Raw genomic sequence first — 19,401 nt, forward strand, 5'->3', positions numbered from 1 at the left:
AAGAGAGAGAGGAGAGAGAGAGAATTTTTTAGTATTTATTTTTTTTTAGTTATCAGCGGACACAACATCTTTCATCTGTATGTGGTGCTGAGGATCGAACCCAGGCCGCACACATGCCAGGCAAGCGTACTACCTCTTGAGCCACATCCCTAGCCCTCTTATTTAGTTTTAAATAGTTATTATTTTTCATCTTGAAGCTTAAGCAATTTTATGTTCATACTTGGAATGTCAGAGTGTCAAAAAGGTGTGTATGGACATCTTGTTATTGATTTTAAAAAATTAATCTTTTCCACTATCCAGTAGGCCTTTTCAATCTGCAGTCTCAAAACTTTATCAGAGAAATTTTACTTTATTATTTAAATATCTCTATTCAAGCTGCTTATTTTTTGTCTCTTTAGATTGCTTGATTATTTGTAACATTTCCTAAAATTACTCTTGATTTCCACAGTTTCTAGTATCTTTTCTTGTATTATTTCCATCCGTCCAATATTCTGTTCTAAAATGATAAAATCGTTCCAGTTTGCTTATAAAATTTAAATTTAAGAAAGCCATGTTTGTGCTTGAATGAAGTCCCCTCTTGAGTACTTTTTTGTTAAAATCATCAATTGGTTTTTCTACCAGTTCTGCTCCATCAATGCAGACTTTTAGCATGTAGTTTCCCCTAACTGAGTTTCAATTCTTGCTTGGAAGCTCTTGGATTTGGGCATGCCCTCAGCTGCTGGGTCACTTAGGGTCTGTAAGGAAGCGGTAAACCACAAATGTGGGTAGATCTGCTTCCTCTGTGGTGGACTGGCAGTGAACAAGCTTGCAAACTAAGCTTTCTTGAGGTAGAAGGAAGATGTATTTTATGTGTACATAGCCTGTAAACTAAAGGCTTCCAAATTGGTCCTTAAACAAAAATTATTTCCCCAGATATATTCCACTGCCAGACCTTTACATCAAGATTCCCCCAGGCTGCCTTCACTGAACACCAGCCCCATCTCCTCCATGGACCATGCCTCCTTATAAGTGGTCCACTCCCCATTCACAATCATGGGCAGATTGACATAGTAGCTATATTCACAAGCAATTCTGGGCAAAGAGCCTGAATGAAGAAAGCTTATTCCCTGCATCATTTCAAGTCATTCTGACAAAAACCATGGGAAGCAGAGAGGGTATTTCCAGTTTCACAAATGAAGATCCAGACACCTGGAGAGTTAGCTATATACCACATCGTTGTCCAAGTCATAGAGAGGCTATGCTTTAATCTGGCTTTGTCTGACCTAAAAGCTGAGGCTCTGTGCTCCACCCTCTACTGGTCTTGCTTTGTGATTAAAAATATGTTTCCAAGACAGCTTGAGAAACAGTTGTGGTGATGACTCAGACTAAAACGAATCACCACTAAGGACACAAATGACTACTTTACAAAAACTATTCTAGGAAAACAATTTCAGGCATAATAGGAAATGTTCAAACTTGCTAGTAAATTAAATACATCTAAACCAACACAAGATGCCCATGGTGGGCTGACAGCTCGACAAAGATGAACAACACTGACCTTCCTCAGTGCTGGTGGGAGTGTAACCATGAACATTCTCAGTCCCTGCCAGTAGAAATAACATGTTAGCAATTTTGTGAAAAAGCAATTGGGATGTGTGTAATAAAGAACCTTTAAAAAGCTGTTAAATTCTTACATGGTAATTCTAATTCTAGGATTTCATCTGAAATGAGTTCAAAGATTTATGAAGCTTGTGGTCTGCTTAAACAAGATTTAAGATAAGAAGAAGTTCAAAATAAACTCACTGTTCAACACCCCCCCAAAAAAAATACATGAAGGGGGAAAATAATTTCATAGGAGAAAAAAATACCAGAAGGAATTGCAACAAATTGATTGAATTGCCTATTCCTGCCTAGGGGTAAGAGTCGGTGTTTTAGCCAGTTTCTGTTACTATAATAAATGCACAAGATAAATTAACAAGAAGATAAAAAAGTTTATTTCAATTCACAATTTTGGAGGTTTCAGTCCATGGTCACGTGGCCCATTGCTCTGGACAATACATTATGGCAGGAGTACATGATAAAGGAAGCTGCCAATCTTGTGGTGGCTGGGAAGTAAAAAAGAGGAAGAGACATCTACTAGAATGGGTAAACACTAACTAAATCAATTGTTAGAAAGGATACAGAATACTGGTGGGAATTTAAAATGGTACAACCACTCTGGAAGACAGTTTTGTAGTTCCTTAAAAAGCTATACATAGTCATAACATGTGATTTAGAGATTACACTCCTAGGTATTGATTCAGCTGACTTGAAAATTTATGTCTACACCAAAACCTGCATACAAATGTTTATAGCAGTTTTACTCATGATTGTCAAAAACTGGATGCAACCAAGATGTCCTTCAATTGGTGAATGGATAACTGAACTGTGGCCACAATGCAAGAAAATATTCAGTGATAAAAAGGAATGAGTCATCAAGCCACAGTAAATATACAACTCTTTGACACATGTTGCTGAGTGAAAGACACCTGATTGAAAAAGCCCGATAATATATGGTTTCTTCTTAATGATATTTGGGAAAAGGCAAAAATATAGAGACAGTAAGCAGACAACAATAGGTTAGTGTCAGATGTAAGGAGGGAAAATAGAGCACAGATGATTTTTTAGGTAATGAAACAATTTTTTATTATACTGCACTGCTGAATACATAAAGCTAGTGTATGAAAGTTTATAGCACAAAGAAAAACTTTAAGGGTCCCAAATTTTTATAAAATCATTTAGGAAGTCTGTGCCCTCAGGATGGAATGCAGACAGACAAAAGAATATAGCTGTGTTACACATGTATGACACAACCTCACTGAAGAGAGTTGGGGCTAAAAGTGGTAACATGAGTCATTTTAGAAATGAGTAGAAATTGCAAGACTAATGGCAAAAACAACTGTATATAGAACAGTTCTCTATGATGGCAATTTTTTTTTCACTCCCAGGACAGGAGTTGACACATCCAAAACTACTATACACACATTTGGAATTGAAAAATTAAATGGATGTGCATGGTGGATGCCAAGTTTCTTACTGTTAAAGTTTGAAATTGAATATAACAAAGAATAGAAGCCTAGAATGATCTATAGGTAATGGATTAGGTTTTGAGACATCAGTATGAACTCATATTTAGCTTCAAATAGATGGATAATATGGGAATATGTGTGGATCTCTTCGTGTCCATACATGCACATTCACTACATGTACACATTTTCTTACTTTTTCAATTGAGAAGGTACAGAAGCAGTATCACCTCAGAAATGAGTGCTCCCAGAACCCAGATCTTGGTTTCTAATATCATTCTCCAATAAGTGGAACTGGGCCTCTTCAGCGAAATGGCTGATTGCAGGATTGGGACAGGAAATTTCAAGGAAGCCTGGGACATAATATTGTGCAAAAAGGAAGAAAATGCTAAAACACACTGGCACACAATAAGTGATTAAATAGATAAATAAATGTAAAAATGTCACTGGAGAAGGACCTAAAAGTTACTGGAGTGGGCAACCTCAACTCAGGACAAGTGGGGCTTTTGAAAAACGTCACAGAAATAGTTTAAGAATGTGTCAGAAGCACAGACAGAAATTGATTTAGGAAAGCATTTAAGGGAGAATGCGGGCAATCGCAAGACTGAGAGATGCTTTTTGGGGTTCTCAGGCTGTTCTTTGAAAGGAAACTTAGTGTGGGTGGGCACTGTAAGCTATGTGGGGCTAACATCAGTTCAGTGATCCCAAGATGGTTTATGGTGGTCTGGGAATTCTCCGTATCCTTGGGTTGACATTTTCTCCTTTATCTGATTAGTAGATAATGTTAGAAAGGACCCTATTTTATGGGTTTGACATCTCCCTTTGCTCAGTTAATTCTAAAAATACATGTATCAGTGGGGGAATGAACAGTGCTTATGGCAATTTTCTAAGTGGATGAATTTACAGTAACTATAAGATTGTGAGTAAAGATCTTTAGATTTCCCAGAAATTTGGGAGTGACAGGTTTAGAAGAAGAACTCACTAGAGGCGTGGCAGGCCTGGGGGAAGTATGGGCTTAGAAAGGAAGAGAATTTGGAATGCTAGCATAAAGGTTTTAGATTAAAGTTATAGTTTCCCTGACCTCCCTTTTGTCTTATTTCTACATAACTTTTATTTCTTCCAACCTAACTCAGAAGAACAGAAAATTTTCCTTTTTGTGTAGAAAAAAAAAAGCTTCAGACTCAATTTCTCCTTTATAACCTTACGACAGGTCCCTTCTGACACCAGCTATGTAGAGATTATTTTCTACACAACAACCAAGCAATGTTGCAAGAGCAGACACCAGCCAGGTATCCTTTAATCCGGTTCAGTTCTGACTGGACATAACATTATGTCCCACAGGTTGAGGCTTAGTTCCCTGCCTGGCCCCTCCTTCAGATGCTAGGCACAAGTCCCAGGTTGATTTTACTTGCGCTTCTGACCAACTAGGTTTAAATCAGGGCTCCCAGAATTTCCTCCTTGGGTTCAATTAATCTGCTAGACTGACTTGCAGACTTCAGGGGAAAACTTTACTTACATTAACCAGTTTATTACAAATAATGTTACAAAGGATGACAATGTATATAAAGGATGAAGAGATGCAAAGGGCAAAGTTTGGGAACAGTAGTAAACGAGATCCTTTGGAGTTTTTATGGAAGCTTCCTTATGTATTCATGACTGATAAAAATCATCAGCTGTTGGTAACTGATGTAACCTTTTCCCTCTCCCTTCCTTGGAGATGGGGGAGTTGATTAGGGGAGGGGAACTCAAAGTCTCAACCTTCTAATCCTGCCTTGGTCTCTCCTAGGATCAGCCACCACCTTGAAGCTACCTAGGGAGGGGTTGTCAGCCATCAGTCAACTCATAAGCATACAAAGGACACTTCATTTCAAAGATTCCAAGGATTTTATTAGTTGTCTTCCAAGAAACCAGGAACTAAGATCAAATTTGAATTTCATAGTATCGCATCTTTGCAGAAGAATTTCAAGCAATTGATATAGATACTCCATATTTGATGAAGTGTAACATAGTTCCTCCCTCCTTAAGTGAGGCTGTGCCTAGTAAATTCCTTTTGAATAATGAAATATGGGAATGGAGGAAAGAGAATAACATTATAGTGGAGAAATCTGAAATACACCAAATGGTTAAAATCAGGATCAGCAATAACAAGTCACATTGATAAAAGGTACCCTTGAAAGGATCTGATGAGAATGGCACTCTGCCTGTCATCTTTCTCCTAAAAATTGTGTCACCACTTGTAGTCCCAACTACCTGGGAGGCTGAAATGGGAAGATCACTTGAGTGCAGGCATATGAAATCAGCCTGGGCAACAGTAAGACCCTTCCTCAAAACAAACTAAAAACCCTGAAGTACAGTCTGATCAAGAAACTATTGAACTCAATAACACAATTAATAACTTAGACTTAATTGACATATATAGAATATATCAACCAACATCAAGCAGATACACTTTTTTCTCAGCAGCACATGGATCCTCCTCAAAAACAGACCATATAATATGCCATAGGACAACTCTGAGCAAATACAAAGGAGTAGAGATACTACCATGCATTTTATCTGACCATAATGGAATGAAATTGGAAATCAATGATAAAATAAGGAAGAAAAATTCCTACATCACATGGAGAATGAACAATATGCTAATAAACGAACAATGGGTTACAGAAGACATCAAGGAAGAGATTAAAAAATTCTTAGAGGTAAGTGAAAACACAGACACAACATATTGAAATCTCTGGGACACTATGAACACAGTACTAAGAGGAAAATTCATTGCATGGAGTTCATTCCTTAAAAGAAGAAAAAGCCAACAAATAAATGACCTCACACTAATCTCAAAGCCCTAGAAAAAGAAAAACAAATCAACAGCAAATGCAGTAGAAGGCAAGAAATAATTAAAATCAGAAAATTATTAATCAATTATTTATTGAGGAATATCTACAAACTGCTTAACCAGTACTCCTCTAAACTGTCAAAGTCATTTACAACAAGGCAAGTCTGAGAAACCCTCATAACCAAGAGTAGCTTCAGGATGTGTGACGGCTCAATGCAATGTGATCTCCCGGATGGGATTCTGCAACAGCAAAAAACACGAGGCAAAAAGATTTGGGCAATCTAAACAAAGACTAGTTGACGACAAAGTACCAATATCATATCATCAATTGTGACAAATATACCCTACTAATGTTAGATATCAATCATAGGTGTTAGAAATAGGAAGTACCACAAGAAATCAAACACATGGTGGGCAAGGCAAACTTCTGCCAGAGGGTGTGCTTCAGTATTTGGCTAGCAAGAGCACTTTGGCCAGCAGTCCACTTGTTTTTATACCTAAGGCAGTCCTCCCTGATAGCATGACTCAGAGTTATGATCTGCACGATTGGCTAATTTTAAATTGGGGATGACAAAAATAAGAGCTAATAGTTAAAAGGGCTACAATTGGATTTTTACATCCCAGTTAAGACTAAATAATGTATTCTGAAAATGGATCACTGAACTGTCTATTTCTCACATAGGGAATGCCAGAGATGGGGTATGTGAGAATGCTACATGCTGGCATCAAAACTTTTCTGTAATCTCATAGTATGCTAAAGTTGGTATTTATTAATAAGAAAAGACATTAGCATTATAACTGTATTTAACTGAATACAAATTTATACATATAATATTAATTTTCAACAGTTACAGAAATAGTGGAAACTTAACTCTCAAAACCCATGTAGGATATTTAAAACATAAAAAAATTAACCTTGGTCTTGAATAACCAAAATATTGTATTAATGTTTTTATGGTAAACTCATTGTCCAAGACTAAATTCTGTCAAAATTCTCTTTTGAAATTGAAGACTTTTCTCAATGTCTCCTTGTTATAATAACAAAGACTTTAGCCTATAAACAAAAATATGCATAGTCTGATAACTTTGTTTTTCAACCACTTTAACTGTTTATCTGAACTAAACGTTCCTAGAGAATGCACATAACAGCTGATTTTTTTCTTTCCTTTTCCTTTTTTTTTCGTTTTGATCACTTAGTGTGTCAAGTTTCTCATGAGAGGGAAAAGAATGAGACAGAAGATAGGAAGCAATCTTCAGAGATATAGGTAAGTAACCTTTTTTTTTTTTTTGGTTAAAAAGAGGAAAGAAAGTTTATATGTATAAAAAAGATTTTGAAATTTCTCACACACAAGAGTGTCACAGAGTTGGTTTTAACATGGTACGGGTCCTTGAGGGTTTTTATTAAGCCATTTTATCAAAAAATCTCACATTCAGTAATCCCCAGAGTAAAACAAGGAGATGCCTACCATATTAAACAAAATGATCTCTCTTTTAAACAAATGAGATAGTTCATTTATGAGTGTTTTAAAATTCAAGGTATCTAAAGTCTCTGTAATGCATTCATACATTAAAGTTTATGCAGTGAGGTGATTCATCATTCAGATAGGATCATCTATGATCCTATCTGCAATTTCTGGCTTCTAACTCTTGAGAAAAAAATATAGAAAGTATATGAGAATGTCAATAGTGGCTATCTTGAACACCCTCTCAAGTTGTTTCTTAGTTTCTCACATTTTTTATTAGCTATCACTAAAAAATATTTTAGTGGAGTAAATGTGAGACCTAAATTTCATTTAAAAGACACCTCTTCCTATCGATTAAATAAAGCAAATGACTAAACAGTTGAAATTTTGTTTCCTTTTTATTCTAAAGTACTGCTTAAATGAGCAAGTCTCCTATATTAAAAGTCTTTTGACTTTTTTCAGTGAAATTGTGCCAGTTAAAAGGTATGCACAAGAGTTGGAGTTTCAACTCCATGATGACAAAAACATAAAAAAATCAGTAGCACAGTTAGAAGAGGTGCCATTTGTGTGTTTGTAACTTTTACTCTTGTGTGATTCTATGCCTCTGCAGTTTAACAAAGTCCAAGCATCACCCATTGGGGCCAGACAAAATCTCCTGGCACCAAGCAGACAAAATTAATAAAAGCAGTTTTTATGGACACACATAAAACAAGACTGAGGAAGAAGTTCTTCTAAGGTTTTGAAATGGTGACCCAGAATCAAGCTTGCCCACAGAATTCTGATCTGAGTAGGAACCTCAATTTTTCAGAACCTGCAGTTGAGTTGATTTTGGACTTTTCAGGCTTAGATCCATTCTCTTCCAATGGATTTTTTTCCTCAATGACAAACAACTTCAAAACACTAGACAGATAAGGCAGTAGCCAAGCAGAAGTTACATGTTGGAAAACAATTTTGATTAAAAAAAAATACAAATTCAATTTGATAACTAAAAATCCTCAGGAACCCTTTACCTAGAAAATAAATCCTATGTTGAAAACCTTCAATGAAATGTCAGAATGCAATTCAGCGTGAATTTATCTGTTCACCTGAAATAAGTCGGTGCACAGGGGACTAAACATATGTGCTGCCCCTGAGTGAATCCACCCAGGTGGATGCAGCATGGATCTCAGCTGCCATCTCAGACAACCTCTATTTTTTATCCTTTAGGTAAGTAGTACCACAAGCACACCCATCAATAAACAAACTGGGTTTATTATTAGTCACAATAAGGAAGAACTCACACCTTAGAGAACCATGATGTGTCAGTAGAAAAGTGTTAGAAACAAACTTTTCTTCTATGATTTGGGCTCTAGTTGGATGAGTTGAGGAAGAATCAAAGGAAGTAGGAGATTGCTCTATTATGGATGCCAACACAGAGCAGAAGCAATTCCATAATTATATCAATCTTATCCATGGGGATAGTAGACAAGACTAGAGTGCAGATAAAGGCAGAAATCGATTAGAAGTTGCAGTCACTCATTTAAACCAACAGAGAAGAATGTTTGGATTTTGTAGGTGACCCAAGGACCTTATTTTGTTCTGTGCTTAAATAAAGTTATGGCATAGCCTTGTTTTGTCTCACTTTCCATGGCCTCTAAGAAATCTTATCTGAGGTTGGTGATTGTAAAATTGTTTATGTCAAAGTGGGAATAACATGGTCTAGCTGTCAGTGCCAGGAAAGCTTTCTGGACACTAGGGATTGTTAGTTTTGTTTTGTCATTTTTTGTCAAAGTTGTTTGTCATTGAGGGAAAAAGTTTTACTTTTGGGGAAAAAAAAGATGCATTAACTAAATATAATAGGATGGGAAATGAATGAATCACAACCATGAGTACAGGTACAGTGGAAGTAGGATGGAGGGAATAATGCAATTGATGGGGGATTGGGGGCACCATGGCAAAGAGCTCTGTTCAAGGAGAATTTTTAGAAACTATTTATTTACTTAAGGGGATTTCTATAAAGAGGTGACATCCAAGCTGAGTTGTGGCAGGCAAATGCACATTCCTTAGGTAGAGTGGGCAAGGGACATTTAGAGTTCAAGAAAGAGGGCATTTTATGCAGAAGTAAGCTAACATACAAAAAGGAAAGGAGTTCTCAAGCAGTAGACCATGTAAGAGAAGCCACAAAGAATCCAGAGCAGAGACAAATGAGGCTACCTCTGTGGCAGAAGTCAGATGTTAATGGGCTTTTGGAATTGCTGAGGAAGTTCAACCTGATGTGATATGATTAATAGTCATTAAAAGGTGCTAGACACTGAACTGACATCATCATAGTAGAGAGAGGACAAATTGGCGAGATAGAGACCAGCAAGGAAACTTTGCCAAGAGTTCAGGAGTTGCTGTGAAAACCTGCCCTGTTCTGGGACTAAAGGGTAAAAAGGGACAGAGATGTTCCTGTTTTACAGCCAGAGGTGGAAACTCACAAAGTCAATGAGGTTTCAGCTACTAGGAGCCTCACTTGCCCTGGTCCTTTCCCAGTTTCAGGGAGGTCTTCTTACAGTCATACACACATTACGAAATTGTACAAAAGAAGACATCGGGCACTGAGCCTGATTTTGAACTCATGATCCTCCTGCCTCAGCCTCCGGAGGGGCTGGGATTATAGGTGTGCACCACCATGCCTGGATAAAAGAAGACAACTTAACTGCCATCAGTTAAGTGCCTCTTCCCCCTCACAATTCTATTACTTTTAAAAGCAGAGTAGGACCGGGGCTATAGCTTAGTGGTAGGGTATGTGAGGCTTGGGTTGGATCCCCAGCTCTGGGAAGGGTATGGGGTAGGGAAGCAAAGTATTTATACTCTGGAAGTAAGTACAGTTTTTTGTTTGTTTGTTTGTTTGTTTGTTTGTTGGAAAAACTCTGATTTTGATGAAATAGTGGGTTTCTATTTAGTCTGCCCTGTTAATGTAATAGATAAATATCATGTTCACAGTCAGGGAAAGAGGAATGAGGTTCAAAGATATGAAATGTCCATTGTAATAGTCAACGCCAGTAGATTAACGACAATTTCATGAGGTTAACCTAATATAATGAAAAATTACTTTTTAAATTTTTATTTTATTTTATTCGTTGGTGCTGGGAATTGATCCCAGGTTTCATGCATGCTAACAATGCCTTCTGCTATAGAGTTTACTTGCCCAGCCCCCAAAATTACTTTTTTTAAAAAAAAATAAAAGATTATATAAATTGCTTTATTAACAGTTCTGACTATAAAACTGCTATGGAGTCATTTTACAAGATCTAAAAAGCCTGGGAAAGTTTAATCACCAAGATAGAAAGCCCAATAATCTTACCACCCAAGAGCATTTTTATATATTTCCTTTGAATGTTATTTCCCCCAGAATTACTTTTTAAATGGATGTTTTGCTTGATTTAGAGGACAACCAAAGATGCTTTTGTAAGCAATTTCGATTTTTTGGCTATCTTTGTTACTATTGCTCTATAGTATAGTCTGTTATAGTGATACCACCTGCTTCAATCTTCTTGCTAAGGATTGCTTTAGCTATTCGGGGTCTCTTATTTTTCCAGATGAATTTCATGATTGCTTTTTCTATTTCTATAAGGAATGTCATTGAGATTTTCATTGGAATTGCATTAAATCTGTGTAGATAGTATGGTCATTTTGACAATATTAATTCTGCCTATCCAAGAACAAGGGAGATCTTTCCATCTTCTAAGGTCTTCTTTAATTTCTTTCTTTAGCATTCTGTAGTTTTCATTATATAAAATCTTTCACCTCTTTCTTTAAGTTGATTCCCAAGTATTTTATTCCTTAAAATAAGAATTCAACAAATAAATGACCTAATATTATATCTCAAAGCCCTAGAAAAAGAACAAATCAACACCAAAAGCAGTAAAAGACAGGAAATAATTAAAATCAGAGCTGAAATCAATGAAATAGAAACAACTGAAAAAATTGACAAAACAAAAAGTTGGTTCTTTGAAAAAATAAATAAAATTTATAAAGCCTTTTCCATGTTATGAACAGAAAGAGAAAACTCAAATTACTAACATCCATAATGAACAAAGAAATATCACAATGGACACTACAGAAATACAAAAGATGATTAGAAATTAATTTGAAAATTTGTACTCCAATAAAATAGAAAATACCAAAGGCCTCAACAAATTCCTAGAGGCATATGATTTGCCCAAACTGAATCAGGATGATATACACAATTTAAACAGATCAATTTCAAGCATTGAAATAGCAGATGCCATCAGAAGCATACCAACCAAGAAAAGCCCAGGACCAGATGGATACACAGCTGAATTCTACAAGATCTTCAAAGAAGAACTAATAACAATACTCATCAAATTATTCATGAAATGGAAAAAGGCAGAACACTTCCAAATTCATTCTATGAGGCAATATCACCCTGATTCCAAAACCAGACAAAGACATATCAAAGAAAAAACTTCAGACCAATATCTCTAGTAAACATGCTTGCAAAAATTCTCAATAAAATTCTAACAAATTGAATACAAAAACGTATCAAAAAGATAGTGTCCCGCAATTGAGAGGAGTTCATCCCAGGGACGCAATTTTGGTTCACCATACGAAAATCAATAAATGTAATTCATCACATCAATAGACTTGAAGATAAGAATCATATGATCATCTCAATAGATGCAGAAAAAGCATTCAACAAAAATATAGAACACTTTCATGTTGAAAACACTAGAAAAACTAGGGATAATAGGAATATATTTCAGCCTTGTAAAAGCTATCTATGCTAAGCCTCAGGCCAATATCATTCTAAATGGAGAAAAATTGAAAGCATTCCCCCTAAAAACTGGAACAAGACAGGGATGCCCTCTTTCACCACTTTTATTTAACATAGTTTTTAAAACCCTATCCAAAGCAATTAGATAGAATAAAGAAATTAAAGGAATACAGATAGGAAAAGAAGGACTCAAACTATCAACATGATTCTATACCCAGAGGATCCAAAAAATTCCACCAGAAAACTTTTAGAACTAATAAATAAATTCAGAAAAGTATCAGGATATAAAATCAATAGCCATACATCAAAAACATTTCTGTACAACAGTGGAAAATTCTCTGAAAAATAAACTAGGAAAACTACCCCATTTACAATAGCTTCAAAAGGAAAAAAAAATTGAAATTGAAAAATTGAGAAGCCCAGACTTTCCAAAAAATTACCAACATAATTGCTATAGTTTGGGTACATATTCCACAAAGACCCATCTAGTAAAGGTTTGGTGACCAATCTATGGCATTTTGGGTGGCAGTTAGGCTATCAGGGGCATGTACTTGAAGGGATTATTGGAACCCTGGCCCTTCATCTTTCTCTTTCTTTTGATTCCTGGACAACATGAGGTAACAACCTCCTTCCTCATGCACTCTCTACCACATTGTGCTGCCTCACCACAAGTCCAAAGGTAAGGGGGCAAAGAAATCATGGACTAAAACCTCTGAAACCATTAGCCAAAACAAACCTTTCCTCTTTTTAAGTTGATTTATCTCAGTGATAAAAAGCTTAACTAAACTTTTGTAACTGTGATGGAAAGCTTAACTAAACTTTTACAAAATATTATGTCACCAAAAAGAGGAAATAAATCCATCAAAAATTATTGAACATCTACTGCATACTAGGCTCCATGCTTGAATGAAAAACTATTCAAATGAAAACACACTTGACAGAAAAACAAATCAGATATGGTTCTCCTAAGAAGATTATATATACATAAACACACACACACACACACACACATTCATACATACATAAAGATGATTAAAACCATAAGACCTTATACAATTACCAAAAAAATCATAACAAAAAGAAGTAATGAAAGCTTACAGTGAAAGGAAAAAAAAAAGCCAAAGAGAAAACATACATCCACATGCAGACAGAATACATAAGATCTCTCTGAGCAGCTTGACCAAATATTGACTGTATGTACTTTTTTTTAAAGAGAGAGTGAAAGAGGGAGAGAGAATTGTCTTAATATTTATTCTTTAGTTATAGGCGGACACAACATCTTTGTTTTAGCATGTGGTGCTTAGGCTCGAACCCGGGCCGCACACATACCAGGCGAGTGCACTACCGCTTGAGCCACATCCCCAGCCCCTGACTGTATGTACTTAAGAAAGTCACCTTCACTTCCTGAGAACAATGCCTCCACAGAATAATAAGCACACTGAGTGAATAATGGTGAAATGTTGCTAACTTCCTCAACCTGAGAACCAGCCACAAACTCCGTGAATGGAAGTTCCACAGATCCACCCTACTCCAATTCAGTAGCTGATGAAGGCAACCAGGTTGGATGCCTTCCACCAGAGGCTTCAGGGTGACAGTGCTGACAACTGACATGAGCAAGTACCTTCTTTATTTTAGGCATAACACTAAGAGTTCACCCTCAGGAAAACTCAATGCCCTCACAATGACTCTGTATTATTATAGAGGAGAAATTCATTTTCAACGATTCAGTAGTTTTTCCAAAAATTATCAGCAAGTCAGCTTTCACAGTTAGGATTTATGCCAGGGATAGTTGGCTTCAGAGACAAAAGACATTTACACACACACACACACACACATACACACACAAACACACACACACACACACATACACACAGTATTGTCAGCTTTTCACCACTATAATGAAGCACCTGATACAAGCTACTTATGAAGAAGAAGAGGTTTATTTAGCACACAGAGTAGGACATTTAAGTGCATAGCGCTAGCATTATGGGGGGAGGGGGGAATACAGGAACATCAAGTGATCATATTCTCCTAGCACCAAAAAGAGCTAGGTGGGCCAACTCAAACTTTTATTAAAACCCTCTTGTGGGAGAACTACTAAGAAGTTCCATGAGAACTACCATCCAAAGGCATGCCCCAGGGACCTAAGGATCTTTCCAAGGGTTCCACCACCTCCCAACACACCATTCTGGGGACCAAGACTTCAATCTCAGTTTTTTGGGGGACTCTTGCAGGGCACAAACTATATTCAAACCTTAGCATACACTACTCATATTGTTCTCCTAGTTTAACTTTCAGATTACCCAGATCATTAACCAATTGATTACCAATAATGTCACCCAAATTACAGCTAATAGACACTGGAACTTAATAATTTTTTTTTTCATTTAGAATGTGCATTGGCATGGAATTTTTCATCCCTCAATGAAAAAGAAAAAACTGCTTTCTAGCTTTCATTCATTTCAGTATTTTCTAAAATTATCCTAATTGTGAGGTCAATATGAAACAATCTCCTAAAAGGATTTCACCCAACTACTAGTTTGATGATTGAAGCAAGTCATTTTGACCTCTTGGATTATTTTCTAGGTTTTGGTCTTGGAAGTCCCTGTTATCTCAATCTAAATATTTCTTAAATCTAAATTCTAATTTATTAAATTACATTAAAAATCCATAGTTATTTTTCAGATCTCAAAATTTGTTGCTCTAAATTCCAAATTATTATATTACATATCCAATGAAAAAATAGAAATGTGATTATTATTTATTTATTTTATTTTAATTGGTACATTATAATTATACATATTTATTTATTTTAATTTGTACATTATAATTATACATAATAGTGGGATTCATTATACAATATTTCTACATGACCATAACAATTTGATCAATATCATTCCCAGTACCTTCCCTATCCCTCCCCTCCTCCTATTTTCTCTTCAATTATTTAAATTAATACTACCAAACTGAAGACAATCCTGATACACTGCTCTGTAAAATAAAGCAAAATATGCAAGCCTTGCTTTCTATTGTACTTCAGTTTCTACCATACCTGCATAAATTCCCTCCCTCACCCCCCAAAATAACCATTGCTGAGACAATTTAACCATCTACAGGAAAATTCCTTCTCTTTTCCATAGTGCTTGCTCTTGTTACAGAAACTCTTGTATCACTCAGAGTATTAAAAAACATGCCTCTAATTTCAGTGACTTAATGCAATAAAACTTTATTACTAGCTTTGGTAGCCTAATGTTGGTAGTTGACTAATGGCTTCCATGCAGTGATCCAGGGACTCACTCTCTTTCCATTTTGTGACTCTGTCTCCTCCTTTTGGGGATCAGAATCCTCTGAATTCAGGTAGTAGAGAAAAGATCACCAGTTTTCTGAGCATCAGGGCTTGGAATCGACATTTATTCCTTACATTTTCATGGCTCTACTAAGATAAAGACCTGAGAAAGAGAATCTCTGAAAGAGCAGCCAAGTCTCAGAAACAACTGCATAACATGACACGGAAGAAAGCTGGACATCCCATTCATTTGTAAGAAAGTTAAATGGGGATTCCACCTCTTGGGTCCCCTTCTTCCTCTGGGAGAAGTCTTTTCTGCTGTCCTTTAATAAAGCCTCTACTTTCCACTCTAAAAAAAAAAAAGAAAGAAAGAAAAGAAAAGAAAGTTAAATGGCCTTGATCTAGTATAGGAGCTGCAGAGTGGCATGAAGAGGCCCAAAGTTTCCAAATATTCAATGTGCTACTGCAGGACATTGACCGCCTCTCAGACAGTCCCACGATATGGCTATCACAGGATTCCTGGCCATGGACAACACTGAATCAAAATTTCTGGATTAGATTCACATCTTCCACATTTTGGTAGATAATTGTTAGGTTGTACCTGCACCAGAGGAGTTGTACCTATTTTCTTTCTTTCTTTCTTTTAAAATTAGTTATACATGACAGTAGAATGCATTTATGCACTTTGATATATCATACATAGATGGAATATAATTTCTCATTTTTCTGAGTGTACCTGTTGTAGAATCACACTGGTCAAGCAGTCACATAGATACATAAAGCAATAATGTCTGTTTCATTCTACTATCCTTCCTAAACCTACATCCCCTCCCCACCCCTCCCTTCACTTCCCTCTACCTAGTCTAAGGTAACTCTATTCTTCTCTAGTGTCCAACCATCCTTATTGTGAATTAGCATCCACATATTAGAGAAAACATTCAGCTTTTTTCTTTTGGGGGTTGGCTTATTTCATTTAACATGATATTCTCCAACTCCATCCATTTACTGGAAAATGCCATAATTTCATTCTTTTTAAAGACTGAGTAATATTCTATTGAAAATATATACCACATTTTCTTTATCCATTAATCCACTGAAGGACACATAGGTTGGTTCTATAGTTTAGCTATTGTAAATTGAGCTGCTATAAACATTGACATGACTGCATTACTGTAGTATATTGATTTTAAGTCTTTTGGGTAAAAACCAAGGAGTGGGATAGCTGTGTCAAATGGTGGTTCCATTCCAAGTTTTCTGAGGAATCGCCATACTGCTTTTCATAGTAGTTGTACCAATTTGCAATCCCACCAGCAATGTACGAGTGTATCTTTTTCCCCACATCCTCACCAACATTTATTGTTGCCCGTATTCTTGAGGATAATCATTCTGACTGGAGTGAGATGAAATTTTGTAGTTTTGATTTGCATTTCTCTAATTGCCAGAAATGTTGAACACTTTTTGATATATTTGTTGATCAATTGTGTTTCTTCTTCTGTGAAGTGTCTGTTCGGTTCCTTAGCCTATTTATTGACTGGGCTATTTGTTTTTTTGGTGTTCAGTTTTTTGAGTTCTAGAGATTAATATTCTAGAGATTTATTGGAGGTACATATAGTAAAGATTTTCTCCAAATCTGTAGGCTCTCTTCTCACATTATTGATTGTTTCCTTTGCTAAGAAGAAGCTTTTTAACTTGAATCCATTCCATTTATTGATCCTTGACTTTACTTTCTTGCGCTTTAGGGGTCTTGTTAAGGAAGTCAGATCCTAGGCTGACATGGTGCAGATTTGGGCCTACTTTTTCTTCTGTTAGGTGCAGGGTCTCTGTTCTAGTGCCTAAATCTTTGATCCACTTTAAGTTGATTTTTGTGCAGGGTGAGAGATAGAATTTCAATCTCATTTTGCTACATATGAATTTCTAGTTTTGCCAGCCTATTTTTATTGTTTAAATTTGTCACCTTCCTCAACTTAATAGGGATATTTTAGCAATGTTTTAAATTGTGTTGAGGGCTGGGGGTGTAGTTTAGTGGTAGAGCACTTGCCTTGCATTTGGAAGTGCTAAGTTCAATTCCCACACCATTAAATAAGCAAATAAATTGTGTTGCCATGGTACCAGCAAGGCAAACTCCCTCCCTGACCCCATTTATTGACCAATCAGAGCTCCTCTCTCCTTATCCCTCCATCCATATCCTTGGTCCCTTTTCCTATGGGTGTTTCATGGCTGGTTCAGTTCATTAGTAAAGTAAGAGTAATCATCATTTCCTATCAAACATTTTCTTACAGTCTGTGACTGACTGTTGATCTTCTATATAGGCATTTCATCCCACAAGTGCTTGAAATCCTTAAGAATTCTTTCATCATACATACAATTAAAAGTCTTAAAGAATAAAAATCTCTTAATCCATCCACCTTCCTTAACTTTTGTTTAGGATGATTCTGCCCCTTCAATCTGAAAATGTCATGATGCCTTTAGATATGTCTAATGTTTTCATAGAAGTATCCATGTTTATGTGTGAGAAGCGTTCCAGAACAATATTGATTTTACAAAAAAAAAATGTTAATTAAAATTGCTTTGTCATAAACACGTTTAGGAAATCCTGACAATCTCCCTCTCCAATCAAGTCTTACAAGTTCCTAACAGCTTCTTTTTTCCTACATACTTCCCTATACTTGATATTTTCACACTTTTGCTGTTTGGTCAAATTCTGACTGTAAACCAGAAATACTAAGATCTTTTTCAAATGCTTTTTAGCCATGGGCTTCCTCTCAATAAAAGGGCCTTCTCATATCAACTTCTCCCTTTTATATTGCAGTGTTTGCCTTATTGTATTTCAATGTGTATTTCCCTATCTATGTACATATAATAACAATCTTTTTTTCATTTCATTATGGGTCATAAATGTTTCTCTCTCAAATAGAGGTTCTTTTCACTTTTTTATTTTTCTTTTTTCCTGCAGCATAAAAGTTGTTATAATAATGCAATAAGTGGATTTGTTCCCCCTTCATGGCTGTCTAGGCTTTGCTTTAATAACATAGTCTACAAGATCTTAAAATAAGGAGTCTCAAAGGCCTCTTGTCCCCAAAGATCCCCTACTGGAGATTTCATCCATTCAGTTTTTGTTCTTAAAATTAAAACTAATCTAAATGAAAAAAATTCAGTCGTATCCTTAAACTACGACTGGAAAATGCTAGTTCTAATAGTTACCCTTAGCATCAAACGTGGGGATCTGAGACTTGCAAAATATTCTCATAACTTGGTGGTTCTTTTCCCCTTATTTTTTGAACCATGTAAACTATTCTTTTTCAAATTGCACCGCAGAACCTTTTAACGGAGATATTTGGACATTGAGGCCAGGGTGCAGGCTCCTGCAGGACGGGATCTGAGAAAATCAAGAGCCTGCCGCTTACCAGGGCCGGCTGCCGGCACTGGGGGCTGGCTGAACCACACGCGGCTCAACACCATCTTCTGTGTTTACCCGCGGAACCCAGCACAAGCTGCTTGAATGCTGAGAGCCCGCGCAAGCGCAGGAAACAGATCTGGCACCGGAGGCGGAGTCGACCGTGGGAGGCGGAAGCAGATGCATCTCATTCAATTGGTTCAGACAGGAAGGCCTCACTATCGGTTCCCACATGGTCTAGCGGTTAGGATTCCTGGTTTTCACCCAGGCGGCCCGGGTTCGACTCCCGGTGTGGGAACACGCGGTTCTTTTAAACTTAAAGCTACTGAAAATACTTGTTGAAAGAACACACATTGTTCCGAAGATTCGCGCTCCCTAACCCTAACCCTAACCCTAAAATCCGAGTAACCACTTTTACTTTAATCTTCTATGTAATTCCTTAAAAATTTTCCTTTAAGTGATATTATTTAGTGGTTACACTATTAGACAAAGCAATTCCTGTTCTAGCCAATTCAGAATTCCTTATGCTCCCACTGTTTTCTGCACAGCTGAAAGCAACATGTTGAACAGGATGGAGGGATGCGGAGAGGCCTGAAGAGCTGGTATTCTGAAGCTGCTC

General features: G+C 36.6%; 1 non-coding gene across 1 annotated transcript; it reads left to right on the forward strand.

Annotated features, from left to right (window-relative positions):
- Nucleotides 1-19,008: 19,008 nt before the first annotated feature.
- On the forward strand, nt 19,009-19,080 carry Trnae-uuc (transfer RNA glutamic acid (anticodon UUC)). The gene has a single exon. It is a non-coding gene; the product is annotated as a tRNA-Glu (tRNA).
- The last annotated feature ends 321 nt before the right edge of the window (nt 19,081-19,401 follow it).

The sequence above is a fragment of the Marmota monax genome, unplaced genomic scaffold (assembly GCF_021218885.2).
Source record: "Marmota monax isolate L192 unplaced genomic scaffold, Marmota_monax_Labrador192_F-V1.1 WCK01_AAM20220418_F8-fsc00179, whole genome shotgun sequence".
In the NCBI taxonomy this organism is placed as follows: domain Eukaryota; kingdom Metazoa; phylum Chordata; class Mammalia; order Rodentia; family Sciuridae; genus Marmota; species Marmota monax.